This window comes from Manis javanica, chromosome X, assembly GCF_040802235.1.
Source record: "Manis javanica isolate MJ-LG chromosome X, MJ_LKY, whole genome shotgun sequence".
Taxonomy (NCBI): domain Eukaryota; kingdom Metazoa; phylum Chordata; class Mammalia; order Pholidota; family Manidae; genus Manis; species Manis javanica.
In genome coordinates this window covers 136508092-136525540 of record NC_133174.1, presented here as the reverse complement: position 1 = coordinate 136525540, position 17449 = coordinate 136508092, and the positions used below count along the sequence as shown (strand labels likewise).

The 17449-nt window shown below is 38.6% G+C and overlaps 1 protein-coding gene across 1 annotated transcript in view; it reads left to right on the top strand.

The window, feature by feature from the left end:
• The window catches only part of LOC108383406 (uncharacterized), a 262402-nt gene that overhangs the window by 194365 nt on the left and 50588 nt on the right, over positions 1 to 17449 (top strand). Inside the window, exon 8 of the mRNA XM_073227550.1 lies at positions 4031 to 4116. The gene's annotated coding sequence lies outside the window, so the exon portion shown is untranslated. The remainder of the gene's footprint in view (positions 1 to 4030; positions 4117 to 17449) is intronic.

Genomic DNA, 17449 nt, shown 5'->3' with positions numbered 1-17449 from the left:
TTCCTCTCCAACCTTCAGAAGTTCCTGCTCAACCCATTAAAAAAGGTGCTGAAATGTAGGCATCTGTGGGTTTGCTGCTATGAGTGAGGCTGTTGTACCAGAAGCCACTTGCGAAGTGGAATCCTCACAGTCACCCGGTCTTTGGAAGCAGCTGAGCACAGGGCACCATGCAGAAAGGAACTCCTCCAGGGCAAAGTGCTGGCAGGTGCAAACTGCCTCTTTCTACAGTTGGGGCACTTTCAACTTGGAGCAGCTAATAAAGAAATAGATGATATGGCTTACGTTCCACACGGCAGGCAAGAGCTCTAATTTTTAGCTAGCTGGTTAGAAAAGGAAGGTGTGAAGTAGCAGCTTGTGGTGGCCTGAACGTACCATCCTCCAGAACGTGGTCACCAGCATTTGAGATTGGCTTTCTCGGATCTTCCTGGCTGTTGAAATAGAGAGTGAGAAACAGGGCTTCCAAGAAGGACAAAGCACTTTCATTTGGCATAAGCTAGACACAGGCAAGGCTAGTGAGGCTTCTTCTGGGGTCCCCCACATCCTCTGTGCTTTTGGAGCCTGACCAGCATATTTTGCTCATCACCTTTTCCTCATGTTTGAATTCGTGAGTGCCGGAGGCAAAATTTCATCCAGATGTGGCTGATTCCTTTGCACTTATAAAAAGGTCATCAGGGCCTTTTGATGTGCTGACAATCTACAGAGCCTTTGCCAGCGCCTTTCTTCTGACTCAGAAGCAGAGGACACCACAAGGCTTCAGCAGGTTGTGACCTTGTTTGAGAGCTTCGAAGTCAAGGGTCTTTAAGGATTTCAACTCCAGCCAGCAGTCCATGTTACCTACTTGCAGAGCTGCCCTGGGTTGAGGTATGGGTTCAATTGGAAAGTGAAAGAATGAGTTCCATATGCATTTTCCAGATGCACCAGGACACCCCAGCAGCTGGTGTCCTGGCTTTGCATGCACGCCAGACTTGGGAGTCGCAGCAGATCAGCATAAGGACCTGCTGGGAGGAGTGACCTGAGAACCACGTGCTTGTTTGGCATCTATGTCAGTGCATCCATCTTTGTGTCTTTCGCATTTGAAATAGGATGACAGTCAGAGAGTGGTTTGCAGCCGGAAAGCAGGACAGCAAGGGACTCAAGCCCCTTAGAGGTCTGGCGCCTGCCACGGAAATTCTTATTCCAGAGGCCTGAGCTGGGGTATAAAACTGAGTGCATAATTGGCAAGGCTGACTGTACAATGAAAATGCAGGCCTCCTGCATTTCAAGACTACAGTTTTCAAGTTTCAAGGTGACAGATTTTAAGACTCCCAAGAGCGGAGCACCCAACCATGTTTGTGGAGCTGTGTGCGAATGCCCAGGCCATGCTCTCATGAAGTCGGCCGGCTCTGCCTACAAGCTTCCAGATTCTTGGAGGAGACTGATCGCATCCTCTCTATACCCATAAGACCTAGGTGGAGAGTCTCTCATTTGGGCTTGTGGCTCCGAAGGAAAGGCGTGGTGGGGTTCCCTGCAGGCCTTGTGTTCCTGATCCACTAACAGGTTCAGCCAGCCTGAGGTGCTTACCCAGACACGCAGCGGGACCTTGGGGGTTTCCTATGAAGTACACTGACTTCCTGGTGTCCACTGGTTGCTTACCTGCCCAGGATGCATCACACTGTTTACAATTCTAAAAGGCAGAACAAAACATACCATAAGATAAATGAAACAACAACTGGTGAACTGGGGAAACTTGTTTATAGCTTTGATCTTTGATAGAGGGCTGATACTATTTATCCCTAATATTTAAAAACCGAGAAGTCATTGGATGAAGGACCTAAAACCTGATAGAAAAAGGTGAGAAATACATGATCAGACAGTTCCCAGGAGAATATAGAACTAGGCCTTAGCCATATCTAAAGCTGCTTAACTTCACTAAGGCAAGAAAAATACAAATTTAAAAAAACAATTTTTGAAAAATGGAAAAGGCCTCAAAACTGACACAGATTTTAGAGTTAGCAGGCAGGGACATGAAAATAGTTATTATAGATATATTCTCTATGTTCATATAGTTTCCTAGAGTCATAGAAACACAGTAACCCAAGGTGTACTTATCAAGATGGAAGCCACAGTGGTTGCGATGACAAATACATTTCATGGGATTACATCACACATAGCAGAAGGAGAGGTTTGTGTGCTTGAAGACGTAGCAGTAGGAGCTGTCTGGAATGAAACAGAGAGTCCATCAACATTTACAAAGGATCATACACCATGATCAAGTGGGGTTTGTCTCTGGAATGCAGGGATGGTTAAACATTTGAAAAATCAATCAGTGTAATTCATGTTATTAACAAACTAAAAATTAAATGAGGATCATCATATCAGCAGATTCAAAAAGAACATTTGACAAAATCCAACATGCATTCCTTGTAGAAAGTCTTAGCAAACTAGGAATAGAATTCCTCAGCCCAAACAAAGCAAAACAGAAAGCCTGGATGCTGGAGCTGAATTAGAAAAGGTCTTAGGCAACAAAATGTCTCCCAGCCGTAGCAGAAAAACTGTGTTCCGCACCGGAGGGATGTCACTGTTACTGCGCTCTCCTCAATAGAACAAATTTTCAGTAACTTAAAGTAATTACTTAAAGTAAAAACTTAAATTAAAGTAATACTAATGTTTAGAAAAAAACATAGTGTAAAACTTACTGATCTATTTATATATAATTATGACCATTAGCAATATAAGGGGATGTTGAGAAAATGAAACGTGTAAAAGATACAATTTAAGCAGCCACAGGTAATGTAATTTTATTTTCTTTGTTCTGTAGTCTTAAAATACCTGGCAATTAAAGTAGTTTCACTTTTAAATATGTTTTTCACATTCAGAAAAATTTTTTATGTTCTACTACGAAAGTTTTCTACTTCTCAAACACAAGTCTATACCTCACAGTACACATCTTGCTGAACCAATTTAGACATAAATAAAAACCAGTTCGCCCAGTGGGCCTTTACCTTTCTTTGCCTTCTTGCTGATATCACTGTGTGTGTAGAGCCTACAGTCTAATCGTGGGATGTGCGTGCTACGTACAGTACCTCGGGGACTGCAGACTGGAAGGGCGCTGGCAGTGACCTCCTGCAATCCCAAACCCTCGGGCACTTTCTTTACGCAGGAGTAGGGGTAACGGTGCCAGCCCGTGTAGCTGTGTGGGGGCCAACTCTGTAACAGAGACTTCTCCAATTTAACTTCCTCATAGAAGACAATGGTCTTCCAAGGATAAGTACTAAAAATGTGATCTTGTGAAATTTCATATGTATATATTTTTCCTAGACATTTCTACTCTATAAAAGACTAAAACTTACCATAAGTAACAAACTTTTAGAACTTAGACGAACAAAATTTGTTTTGGAGGAGGCAGAGTATTTACTTGCTGACATTATTTTAAAATGCTAGAGTGTGGAGGTGATAATAAAAGCGGAGCCAGCTTTTACTTGTTTTATTCTCCGGATAAAACTCTGCAAACAACGGCCCCGTTCTTTGCCTGCCCTGGGCGCAGACCACGCCCACTGCCCCGCCTTTGGGGGAAGCCGCGGCTCTCAATTTCTTGGCAAGAAAGAGGCCTGATGTCTTTTGGTTTGGGGCCTCCAAAACCACCAGTATTTTAGTCTTTTGGACTAACTTTTAGTAGGGTGAGATGTTTGGTGTTGGGGATGGTTGAAACCTAAAGGGAACTGAGAGAGGACAGCCGAGAGATTGGGGTGAAAGAACGGTCAGGAATAAGGGAGTTTGCTAAGAATAATAACAAGTCGTAAATGTTGAGTCTGAGTGTGCTGAGATAGGATCTCTCCTGAGGACAGAGTATGCTTGTTTTGTAAAAAAGTATGTCAACACTCTAGCACATGTTTCTTGATCCCTGGTTAACCTGCCCCTTCTGAGTGTGTATAAAATGAGGAGAATAAAGGCTATATGTTGCGTTCCGGCTTGACTGGGTGTCCTCTCAGAGTGAGTTGTACATTTATTCAGCTCCACGCCTCCCCTTCAGACTGTTTGTCTTCGACGGCAGGCACCATCAAGTGGCGCCCGAACAGGGACCTGAAGTACGGAGGAGAACATGAGAGCCACCGCGAGATAATAGTGCGCACGAAGCAGGTAAGGGGCGGTGAATCATTTAACCTCTGAGAGTATCATGGGGGCCGAAAACAGCCGAGTCCTGTTTGTACAGATACTTAAGCATATGCTGCGGACGCGCGGCCCAAAGGTAGGGCAACAACAATTAACAAAATTTTTAGAATTTATAGAACAAGTATGTCCTTGGTTCCCCGAAGAAGGTATCTCATTTAAAAGATGCTGTTTTTCGCAGTTTAGGAGGTAGTCCTGCAGCGAACATGATGTAAATAGAGGCTGTAAAATAATCAAGCGACACCCTGAAACCAATATGTAAATAGCTCTATTCTATTAACTTCTTTCCTTAGAGGCAGTCGTCCTAGAGCTAGGCGTTTCCTGTCTGCAGCCCCAAGGAAGCGAAACAAGCTTGTAACCCGAATCAAGGCTCTAGCAGCGAAAAGTCACACAGTCCCTGCACTTAACAGACAGGCAGAGCCCTCTCAAGAAATGATTAAAGCTCGGGCAGAAAAAAACTAGGAAAACTAACTGGAAGTAATTCAATCCCTAAACTCTAAAAAAGAAGTGTCTTGTCTTCTGCACACAAACCTGGCCTCAGTACAAACTCTCTGAGGCTTGGTCCCTGAAAGAAGTATGCAATATAATGTTATGCAGCTAAATATATTTTGCCACAAGGAAAGAAAATGGTCAAAAGTCCCATGAACTACTACAATATAGAACTAGTTTTCTAAATTCTTTCAGTGATAATCTATTCTACTTACTAAGTTCATCATTATCTTTGAAAATTGGGAAGTTTTAAACTAGAGTTCCTGAGATAGAAGAAATTTATCTTTTACAAAACAGCCTGGCTTTAAATAACTCGTGCTAGAATTGTACATGCATTTTATTTCCAGCCCCCTGGATTGGGGCTGTCTAAACCTTAACCCAGTAATGTAAACTGCTTGCCCTTAGAGTGTATTCTTGAAAACTGAAGTACTTTTAATCAAATAAACTAAGAAGAAAGAAGACAATTGAATATTAGAAACTCAAATCTTTATGTCAGTTTGTCTGTGTATATGTTTTTATATGAAAAGTGTTGCTAACTGTAGTCATTATGTCTTGGTCTCTATGTTTGTGTGTCTAAGTGTGTAAATAAAAAATATTTTCTACCTCCGGATGGTATTGATAAAAATTAATTTAAAAACAAGTGCTTGTGAAAATTGGGCATTCTAAAATTTCCAGAAAATCTAATAAAAAATGATATGCATTAATGCTAATTTAAGCTTAACTGAAATGGACATGTCCTTATAGTTATCAGCTGCCAACGTTTACTTTAAGTCATTTAAGTTGATGTTACCTGTTAAATATTTCAAGAAAATGCTTACAGAAAAGCTTGACTTTGTCTAATGTTTAGTAAAAGTTTTACAAGTGATCTGGCATGGTTGCTAAAAATAAGTAAACAAGTGCAGCAAATAAACTTTTAAATAGTAATATTGTATTAATGTATAACAATGTATATTTCTGCAAACAGCCTGAGAATTTTTGTGGTAACCAAAATTCTTAAAGTTTGCTAAGTTATATAGACATATTTTGTACTTAATGAGAAATTGTGCTGTAAGGCACATTTCCAAAAATGATAAAATATGTTCATAAATGTATCCAATCTGAAGAATAACTGGTGTAACAGTTTACAGTGGCCTATTTTTCAGTGTTCACTGAAGGTTAAAGTATCAAATGGTTTTAAGTCCTAATGAAAACTACTTAATATAATAAGGAAAATATTTTAGTGTGCTAAAGATGTGTGTTTTAATAAGAGAAAGTATAAAGAATAGAAATTCATTTTGTTGAGCGTAAAAGAGGGTAATTGTTCTTAAGTACAACTATTTATTTAAAGAGAGAGAGAACTGAATGTAAAAAGAAAGTTGTAGAAAGCTTGTGGAAAAGTTGATATAGTCATGCGATGTGAAATTAAAGCAAGTGAGTCTTGATATCAAGTACATAGCAAAATTAGAATTTTGTTTTCAGTTAAAAAGACAAAGTTTTCTTTAACCGTTAGTCTGCTCTTAATATTGAAAGATGGCAAAGGGTTCTCTAATTGTTTTATCAAAACAGTTTCTTATGCTTAAAGTCTCAATGAATTGTCTGAGTATTTAAGAAAATGAGATCTTAATATTAAAAGGACTGTAAGCTAAGTGTTGTTAACAACTGTGTAACCTTCTGTATTTGCTTTTAAACCTTCTTATTATCATTCTGGTTAAATAATAAGTGTTATTTAATAACTATAATTCTCTTTAGGCAAGTGCCTTAAAAACTTTTGACAGCTTCCCAAAACCAAATTTCAAAAAGTACTTTTGCCTCTAATTAACTCTGATATTTTCCAGAGGGCCCCTGGAACATGTCAGAGGAATTTCTTCTCATCAAGGAAAATATTTGACTAATTTGGCTTATTTACCCAATATATGTTTACCGGGAGAGGACTTGGGAATAATGCCAGCTTTATTACTGAATGTTTTCTGTTACAGAAATATCACTCTTCCCCCCTAAGATGCCCAATTCAATTTACCTGTTAGTACTACTATTATCACTGATGGTGTATGTATTGATGGTACTCATGTACCCTCCTACTGTAATTCTACAATCAATGTAAAATGGTCTTCTAGATATAGGCTCCCAAACAGTCAGGTATTTTTGTGTGATAACGAAACATATCAAGCCCTTTCTCCACACTATCAAGGTGTTTGTGGGGTGGGACGTATTCTTTCTGCTCTACATCCTGGATATAAGTGCAAGAGGCTTCTCCAAGCTCTGCCATCTGATTGTCATGAAAACTTGAAACTTTCAGAGCCTGCCGCTGTTGCAGTTGCAGCGGCGTTCCTCAACACTCAAGCACATGTTTCTTGATCCCTGGTTAACCTGCCCCTTCTGAGTGTGTATAAAAAGAGGAGAATAAAGGCTATATGTTGCGTTCCGGCTTGACTGGGTGTCCTCTCAGAGTGAGTTGTACATTTATTCAGCTCCACGCCTCCCCTTCAGACTGTTCGACTTCGACGGCAGGCACCGTCATTTGGGTTTTCTGAGAGGCACTGACATCATAGGGTGGGGTGGAACAAACACCACTGTGAGGTTCCTGGACTTGTCATTGTAATGCTAAAGGAGATACCTAAGCTGGCCTGTGCATATAGCAAAACAACAAATCTGACTGCTTCTGTATGATCTGAACTCCACCAAGAACTGGGAGAAGTGCGAGCTGCAGTGCTTCAGAATTGCTCTGCTATAGACTATCTGCTGTTAAAAGAATATGTAGGATGTGAACAATTTCCAAGAATGTGCTGTTTCAATTTGTCTGATTTTTCTCAACCTACCCAAAATCAATTAGATGATATCCATCATACTGTCAATAAGTTTTTACAAATGCCTAAGCTATCTAACTAGTTTTCTTAATTTCATTAGATATAACTAGTAATTGCAAGTGTGCTTTTGTTATGTATCTGTATTCCTATTCTCTTAACGTGTGTATGCAATGTAACTAGTAGTTTGTTAAAACCTATATATATATATTCAAGTTATGTCTGTCTTTGGACATGTTTGATCTCAGCCATGTAATGCACATTTCACCCAAAACTGGGATACCACATAATCCACAAGGCCAAGGCATTGTGGAATGTGCCTACGGCACCCTTAAAGCTCAATTAGAAAAAATAAAAAAGGGGGAGTTATATCCCCGGTCACCACAGAACCATTTAAATCATATCTTATTTGCAGCCAAAACTGCATCTGATATATTAAATCAGATAAAATACATGTGCAAAGAACACCTGAATAGTGTCAGGCACGCTGTCACACCTCTCTGAACCCTAAGCATTTTACGTCTTCTATCGCTGTTACTAGGGCCTTGTGTCCTTCGCAGCATGTGGAAACTCATCCAACAAGCCTTAAGAGACTTGCATTATTTGAAATTGCAGACGGCCCCCCCACTTGTAAATCATAAGTTCTAAAGTCAAGTATGGTAGCCAATGACGGGTAAGATATGGTTGAATTGTAAATACCAACCTAAGACAGGGAGTGGTCGACAGAGGACTATCACCCAATGATGGGTAAGGATTTACTGCAACCATACAACCTAAGACAGGCACATACCTTGACCCAGGCTGAGTTGGGCTGGCTGTTCTATTAAAGAAAAAAGGGGGAGATGTTGGGGATGGCTGAAACCTGAAGGGAACTGAGAGAGGACAGCTGAGAGATTGGGGTGAAAGAACGGTCAGGAATAAGGGAGTATGCTAAGAATAATAACAAGTCGTAAATGTTGAGTCTGAGTGTGCTGAGATAGGATCTCTCCTGAGGACAGAGTATACTTGTTTTGTAAAAAAGTATGTCAACACTCTGGCACATGTTTCTTGATCCCTGGTTAACCTGCCTCTTCTGAGTGTGTATAAAAAGAGGAGAATAAAGGCTATATGTTGCGTTCCGGCTTGACTTGGTGTCCTCTCAGGGTGAGTTGTACATTTATTCAGCTCCACGCCTCCCCTTCAGACTGTTCGTCTTCGACGGCAGGCACCGTCATTTGGGTTTTCTGAGAGGCACTGACATCATAGGGTGGGGTGGAACAAACACCACTGTGAGGTAGGTGTCCTGCAGGCAATACTTTGTGTGCCCTTTTGGGTATTGGCACTGCCCCCCTACACATAACAGCTCTGCCCAGCTGGGTCCACACCCCTGTGCACCACAGACACACACCAAGTCCTGTTTTGCTTCTCCTGTGGGAAGTTTGTCTTCAGTGCTCACTTCCGGCCAGTGTTTATCCCCACTCGCTGGCTAAGTGGCCCTTCTGGTGTGCCCCCCAGCCATGCAGTACCCACCCACTCTTGAACACATGTGCCTCCTTTCTTCCTTCCCTGTTCCCCATCGCCCAGCGCTCACAGATGCACCGCTTTTCACAACGGGTTTTTATTTTCATCTTCACTGATGGTGAATCCTGCTGGGGTTAAGATTTGACTGTTGGCTGTTTCTCAGCGGCCAGACCCGACCCCTGAGATTTTGCAGGTAGTTCTGAGGTCGCTGGCCTCCCTCTGAAGTTACTGGCTGCCCAGGTGGTCACTTGAAGGTGTGGGCTTCTCCACATCCTCTTGGTCCCTCTCTGGCTCATTTTGATTCAGCTCTTCATTCGGCCTGTGATAATGGCTACATACTGTTGACCCTCTAGGTTTCTTAAGTTTCCTTGAAGGGGTGGGAGATTTTGGAGAGGTCTTTTTCATCGAACTCCCTTAAAGCCATCTTTTTACCCCCATCGTTGTCTCAGGCACCCTGAAAGACAACAGGGTAAGCATATAAGGGCATTGGTTTGGGGGAAGGTGATGGGGGTAGATGGGAACAGGGGCTTCAGGAGAAGGGAGGGGTTGGGGAGGACGTGTGTGCCAGGTGAGAGCAGGGGCAGGGTCATGTCAGGGGGAGTCAGTGGGGACGAGGAAGAGCCTGAGTGGGGTCATTTCACCTTGACTCTGTCTCTGGACCTGGGTTGAAGGGGAATCTTTACCTTTTTCCTCATTTCTGTGCTTGGGGTCAGTTGTTCCTCCATGACTGTGTGGTTTCCTGGTCACCTTTGCCATTTCAAAGACTCCCAGTGATCTATCCCAGAGCCCCTGAACTCCTCATATACTCCCCTGCCCAGGGCCCTGAAGGACTACACCCTGAAGCTTTGTGTGGTCAGCAGGTCACTCCCTTAGCCAAGGGTGGCTCTTGTTAGGGTCTTAGACATCACATAGCACCAACCTGACTTCTTCAGAACAAGATGTGTAATTCAGGGGAACTCAGATGTTCTGGCAGGAGAACAGAGGCAGAGTCATAGAACGCAAGAATGGACTAACAGTTACCACAGGGAAAGGGACTGGGGAGGATGGGCGGGAAGGGAGGGATAAGGGCAGGGAAAAAGAAAGGGGGCATTACAATTAGCATGTATAATGCGAGGGTGGGGGTGCACTGGGAGGGCTGTACAACACAGAGACGACAAGTAGTGATTCTATAGCATCTTACTACGCTGATGGACAGTGACTATGAAGGGGTTTGTGTGGGGGACCTGGTGAAGGGGGGAGCCTAGTAAACATAATGTTCCTCATATAATTGTAGATTAATGATACCAAAAAAAATCCATGAGCAGACAATTCACAAGAAAGACATAGGACTACCTCTTAACCATATTTAAAAGATATTTTACCTCACTAAGGTAAGAAAAATCAAATTAAAACTTCCTTGAGAAATCAAAACAGACCCAGAGCTGGCACCAGTGTCAGAATTAGCAGACAGGGACACTAAAATAGTTATATATGTAAGTGTTTTCTATATGCTTGAAAATTAAGTAGAGAAATTATATATATATATAATAGTTATGTATATAAGTGTATTCTATATGCTTGAAAATTAAGTAGAGAAATTATAAAGTAAACCCAAATGGATCTTACAGAGGTGAAAACTATAGTGTTGGATGACAAACATGGTGGATAGAATGAATGGTTGATTAGGCATGGTTGGAGAAATTTGTATACTTGAAGACATAGCAGTAGAAACTCCCAGGGTGAAGAAAAGGCCGTCACATAACAAGTACAGTACACCGTGATCGTGTGTGGGTTGTCCCCCAAGAATGAAGAATTGGTTAAACATTTGAAAATCAGTGTAATTCACTTTAGTAACAAACTAAACATGAAAACGTACAGGCAGGTCAATAAGTGAAGAAAAATAATCAGACAAAAATCCAGCATCCATGCTTTATAAAAACTCTTAGCAAGCTAGAAATAGAATGAAAACTTTCTCAAACTGATGAAGATAGTAATCCCTACAGCTAACATTACACTTTGTGGTAGAGGACAAATGGTTTACTTCTGAGATCAGGATCAATGAAAAGATATCTGCTTTCATTTTACGGAAGTTCCGCCCATAAAATCAGATCATAAAATTAGATAAAAGGCATCCAGTTTGGAAAAGAAGAATAAATTGTTTTCATTTGCAGATAATATTTATGTAGAATTTATGTAGAATGGTATCTACAAAAAAAAACCCTCCTAAAACTTAATTTTAGTAACAATGCAAGAGGTAAACTTACATAAAATTCAGTTAATTGCTTTTCTGTATACTAGGATATACAATTGAAAATTAAAATAAAAAGTAATTGCATTTGCAATAGCATCAAAACATGAAAAACTTAGGGATAAATCTGGCAAAATATATGAAAGACAACAACACCAAAAAATGGAGAAAAATTTGAAGCAAAAAGGAATGTCACCAAAAAAGATATACAAATGGCAAATAAGCACTACACACCCAAAGGATGGCTATAATGGGGGAACAGACAATAACAAGTGAGACGAAGATGTGGAGAAATTGGAACTTTCATACATAGCTGGTGGGAATATAAAATGGTTCAGCCCCTGTGGAAAACACTTTGGAAATTCCTTAAAACATTAAACATTGGGTTGTCATATGACCCAGCAATTCCACACCTAGGTATATATCAAAGAGAAATGAAAACATGTTTATTCAAATACTTGCATGTGAACGTTCATAGCAGCATTATTTATAATAGCGAGAAAGTAAAACTACTCAAATGTCCATCAACTAGTGAATGAATAAACAAAACATACAATGGAATGTTGTTTGGCCACAAAAAAATGGACATGTGATATATGCTACGACATGCTACAGCTCTGAAACCATTATGTCAATTGAACGAAGCCAGACAGAAAAGGCTACATATTGCATTATTCTATTTATATGAATAAATATGTCCACAATAGGCAATTCCCTAAAGATAGAAAGTAGACTAGTGGATGCCAGTGACTGCTAACTGGTACAATGTTTCCTACTGGGGTGATGAAAATACCTTGTCTTAGTCTTGAATTAGATAGTCTTGATGGTTGCACAACATATGAATAAACTACAAATCATTGAGCTGTATACTTTAAAATGGTGAATTTATGATATGTGAAGTATATGTCAATAAGTAGTTTTTAGAAAACCACTAACCTAGGCTTCTATGTCCAGAAAAATTATCCTTCAAAAATAAAGGAGAAATACAGACATTCTCATACAAATGAAAATCTAGGGAATTCATTCTCAGCAGACCTGCACTGTAAGAAATTTGAAAAGAATTTCTTCACACAGAAGGGAAGTGCTATTGGACAGAAACTATGAACTAAATAAAGGAAGGAAGACTGTCAGAAAATGAACAAATGAAACTAAAATAAAATGTTTTATTTTTCTTATTCTTAATTGGTAAGAGATAAATGCTTGTTCAAAGAAATTATAGTAACAGTGTATTGAGCATTTATAGCACATGAATAAGCTAAATGAATGACTGTAATGTCACAAGAGATGAAGGAGATGAGAATAGTCTTCTATAAGTTACCTGTATTACATATGAATTGGTATAGTGTTTTTGAAGGTAGATATAAATTATTTAAAAACATATATCATAAACCATAGTGCAACACTAAAAATGTTCACAAATGAAGTGTAAACTTTATGTCAAGAAAGAGGATAAATTGGAATCATAAAAAATGCTCAGTTTAAACGAGAACAGAGAGGGAGAAAGAGAAACAAAAAAATTCAAAATAATGGGTAGAAAAGAGTTACAAAGATGGTAGATCAATTATCACACTAAATGTGAATTGTCTTAACATATCAGTCAAAGGCAGAGGTTGTAGGAATAGATTTAGGAAAAAAAGGCCAAAATGTATGTTGTGTATAAGAAATCAATTTTAAATTATGAAGACTCAAATCAGTTAAAAGTAAAGATGGAGAAAATTATATCATGCCAACACTAATCAAAAAGCTGGAGTAACTACATTAATTTCAGACAAAGCATACTTTAAAATAAATAAGATTAACAGGGATAAAGAGGGATATTATATAATGATAAAGAAGTTACTTTTTCAAAGACACATAGCAATCCTTAACATTTATGCACCTAACAACAGAGCAGCAAAATACATGAGGCAAAATCTGATAGAACTGAAAGGAGAAATAGTCCTTTTCTCCTTATAGGTGGAGACTTTATATCCCTGTGTCATTAATTGATAGATCCAGCAAGTAGAAAATCAATTAAGATAGATGACTTGAACAGTACTATCAATCAACTTGATCTAAATGACATTTATAGCATAAGCCGTCCAACAACAACAGAATAGACATCCTTCTGAGGTTCGCATGGAACCTTCACCAAGTTAGACCACATTCTAGGTCATAAAACACTTTAATTTAACAAATCTAAAGGAATAGAAATTGTATAAAGTATATTATATGCCAAAAATGTAATTAAACTGGAAATCCATAGAAGAACGACATTTAGAAAATTCCCACGTTTGGAAATTAAACCACACACTTCTAAGTAAACCATGGGTCGAAGAACAAGTCTCAAGAGAAAGTTACAAATATATTGAAGTAAATGAAAATGAAAATGCAACTTTATCAAACTCTGTGATAGAGCTAAAACAACGCTTGGACATTTATAAATTTACATGCAAATGTTAGAAAAGAAGAATGATCTAATATTAATAACCTAAGCTTCAACTTTAGTAAATAGAGAAAGAATAACAAAGTAAACTGAAGTAAGCAGAAGGAAGGGAATAATAGAGATTAAATCAGCAATCAATTAAATTGTAAACAGAAAAACAAGAGAGAAAATCAAGAAAGCATAAAGGTGCTTTTTTTGAAAGGATCAATAAAATCTATAAGTTTCTAATAAGGCTAATGAAGACAGAAAAGAGAAACACAAATTACCAATACCAAGGATAAAAAAAGGGTCATCACTACTGTATCCCATGCTATTAAAAAGATAATGCAGGAATGCTATGAACAACTCTGCCCACGCAGAGATAGGAACTTAGTTGAAATGAATCAATTTCTTGGAAGGCAGAAGCTATAAATATTAACTCAGAAACAGGTAACCTGAAAATATTATATTTATTAAAATACATTGAATTAGTAGTTAAAAACCTTCCAAAAAAGAAAACACCTATCCCAGATGGGTTTCTACATGAATTCTACCAAAAACTTAAGGAAGACTTAATACCAATTTGGTACAATCTCTTCCAGAAAATAGAAGAGGGAGTAGTTTGCAACTCATCTTAGTAGGCCAGCATTGCCCTAATACCAAAATAAGGCAAAGACATTTCAGGAAAAGAAACCTGCATACCATTATTTCTCATGAGGACAGATGTAAAAATTTTCAAGAAAATACTAGCAAATTGAATCCAGAAATACATAAAAAAGCTAATTCAGTATAACCAAGTGGAGTTTGTTCCTGGAATGTAACATTGTTTTAACATTAATAAATCAATGTAATTCATCATATTAACAGATTGAATATGAAAAACAATATGATTATATGAATGGATGCAGACAATACATATGACAAAGTTCTATACCCTTCATAATAAAAACTCTCAAAAATCTAGTAATAGATGGGAACTTCCTTATCTTAATAAAGGTCATATAAGAAAAATCTACAGCTACTATCATGTTTAATAGAGAGAGATCAAGTGCTTTCCACCTGTGACAGGGAATAAACAAGGAAGTCCGCTCTCGCTACTATTCACCATTGTGCTGGGAGTCCTAGCTAGTGCAATAAAATAAGAAAAAGGAATGAAATGTATAGAGATTGGAAAGGAATAGTGCTTTTATTCAAAATATATGACTATGTATGTAGAAAACTACACATAATTTACCAAATACTGCTGGAACTAAAAAGTGAATATACCAAGACTATAGGATACAAGTCAATATACAGAAGACAAAGGCTTTCCTATGTACCAATAATGAACGACTGGAATTTGATTTTTAAACAAACAGCACTTAAATTTGATCCATAGATTCAGCATAATCCCAATTAAACTTCTAGCAAGGCTTTTTGTTTTTGTTTTTATTTTGTAGATGTTGGCAAGTTGATTCTAAAATTTACATGGCAAGCAAAGGGCCTATAATAGCAACACAATTCTGAAAAAGAAGTTGGAGGGCTCATAGTAGCCAATCTATAAATTGACTGTAATCAAAGTACTGTGGTATTGGTAAAAAAAAATAAGCATATAGATCAATGAAACAGAATAGAGATGAGAAATAGACCCACAAAATTATAGTCAATTGATTTTTGACAGGGCAATTTAATGGAGAAAAATTGTCTTTTCAACAAATGGAGCTGAAACAATTAGAGATCTATATGCAAAAATCAAAATAAAACAAATAAATTTAGGCACAGACCTCACACTATGAACAACAAAGAACTCAAATGAATGAAAGACCTAAAACTGCAAAACTTTTGTTACAATAGGGAGACAGGCCCATAATACAAAACTTTCAAACTTCTAGTAGAAAACAGGAAAAAATCTTCATGGCCTTGGATTTGGTGATGAGTTTTTGCATGTAACACCAAAAACATGATCAATGAAATAAAACATGGAAAAGTTGGACTTGAAAACTTTTGCTCTGTAAAAGACACTGTTAGAAAAATCAAAAGATAAGCCACAGACTGATAAAAAAAAGACTTGTATCCAAAACATACAAATAGATCTTGAAACTCAACAATAAGAAAACAACCCAGTTTTAAAATGTGCAAAAGATCTGAACAGATATCTCACAAAAGAAGATGTAGACAAAAAATAAGCATATGAAAAGAGGCCCACCATCATTTGTCATAAGGAATTGTAAGTTAAAATGAGATACTATTACACACATATTATAATGGCTGAAATCCAAAAACCCAACAATACCAATTGTTGGTGAGGATGCAGAGCAACAGGAAATCTCATTCATTGCTGGTGGGATATGCAAAGAGGAAGACATTCTGGCAGTTTCTTACAAAGCTGGACATGGTATTACCATACAATCCACCAGTCGTATTCCTAGGCTGATGGGAAAACTTATTTCACACGAAAACCCTGCACACAAATTTTGTAGCAGCTTTATTCATAATCCCCCCAAACTGGAAGCAACCAAGATGTCCTTCAATAGATAAATGGATCATCAAACCGTGGTACTTCATACAGTATAATGTCAGTGATAAAAAGGAAGGTGCTATGAAGGAAGCCAGGCTGAAAAGGGTACACTGTGTATGATTCCATTTCTGTGACGTTCTGGAAAAGACAAAATAGAAACAGAACAGGTCAGTAGTGTTCAAAGGCTTGGGGAGGTAGTAGCATTAAATAGGTGCACAAAGGATTTCTTGGAATGGTGAAACTATTCTGTCATACTTCAGTGATGGAAACACAACAAGATGCATTTGTCAAAACCCATAGATCTTTACAGCACAAAGTACGAATCTCTTTTTTAACAAAATCAGTTGAGAGATCATGAAACCCAGTTGGCAGACTGTGACAAAATAATTGTGTTATAAATGACTTACGTTCACTGAAGGGGGTGGGGGACAACAGTACTGACCTAAGTAACTTTGGAAATGAGTGCAGATGTTAAATCTAAAGACAAAAGTAACTGCACATAAGCACTATATTCTAGCTGGTGAAGTTGTTTCCCATTGTGTGGGAAATTTCCCATTCGGAAATCACTGTATGTGTATAATGGGACTGGAAAAAAATAGGTAAATGCACGGCAGATGGTGGGCATCAGGTTTCTCACTGTTGAGTGAGAGAATACTGATAAGCAAAAAAGGCAGGTGAGAGTTAGCCCTGTCGTCCTAGAGTGGAGTTGTGGAAGTCTGAGCTCACGTGTAGTTTAATCCAGATACCAATGGAGACATATAGACAGATACAGAAATAATTACAGGTATGTGAATATACATGGGCTAGTGTGCACAGATATATTACCTACCTCTTTCCACTGAGACAGACTGGAGGCAATGACACCCCCATAGCAACAAGCATACTTAGCACTCAGAACTTGGTTTTCAATTTCATTATCCAAAGAAAGAAACCAGGTTCCTTAGAAAAATGGCAGATTCTAGGGCTGGGGAAAGAAATAAGGACGATCAGCCTGGAGCACCTTACAGTGCCAGAAAGTAAGGATGTGCTCAAAAATAAAAAAGGGTGGAGGCATGGCCAAGTGACAGGGGGCCAACCTTCAAGAGCCCTCAGAGGTCAAAGCTGGAACACACCGAGCAAAAAAATAAATAAGGGCAGATTAGATTGCAACTCAAAGCATTACACAAACATTCAAGAGTCTATACTGATGTAAATAAGTGATTGAATCAATAAGTAAATGAAGGAGAAGCAAATCTCCTGTACAGAAGTCTCAAGGAGGTAGAGCGCAACTCCTCACCCCTTAAGTGTAGGCTGCCAATAGTGACTTCCTTCCAAAGAGGACGGTATCAAGAGGAGGAAAGAGTAACTCTGCAGTGTCGAAACCTGGTAAGCACGACCTCAGCCCAGTGATCAAGGTCAATGTCAGC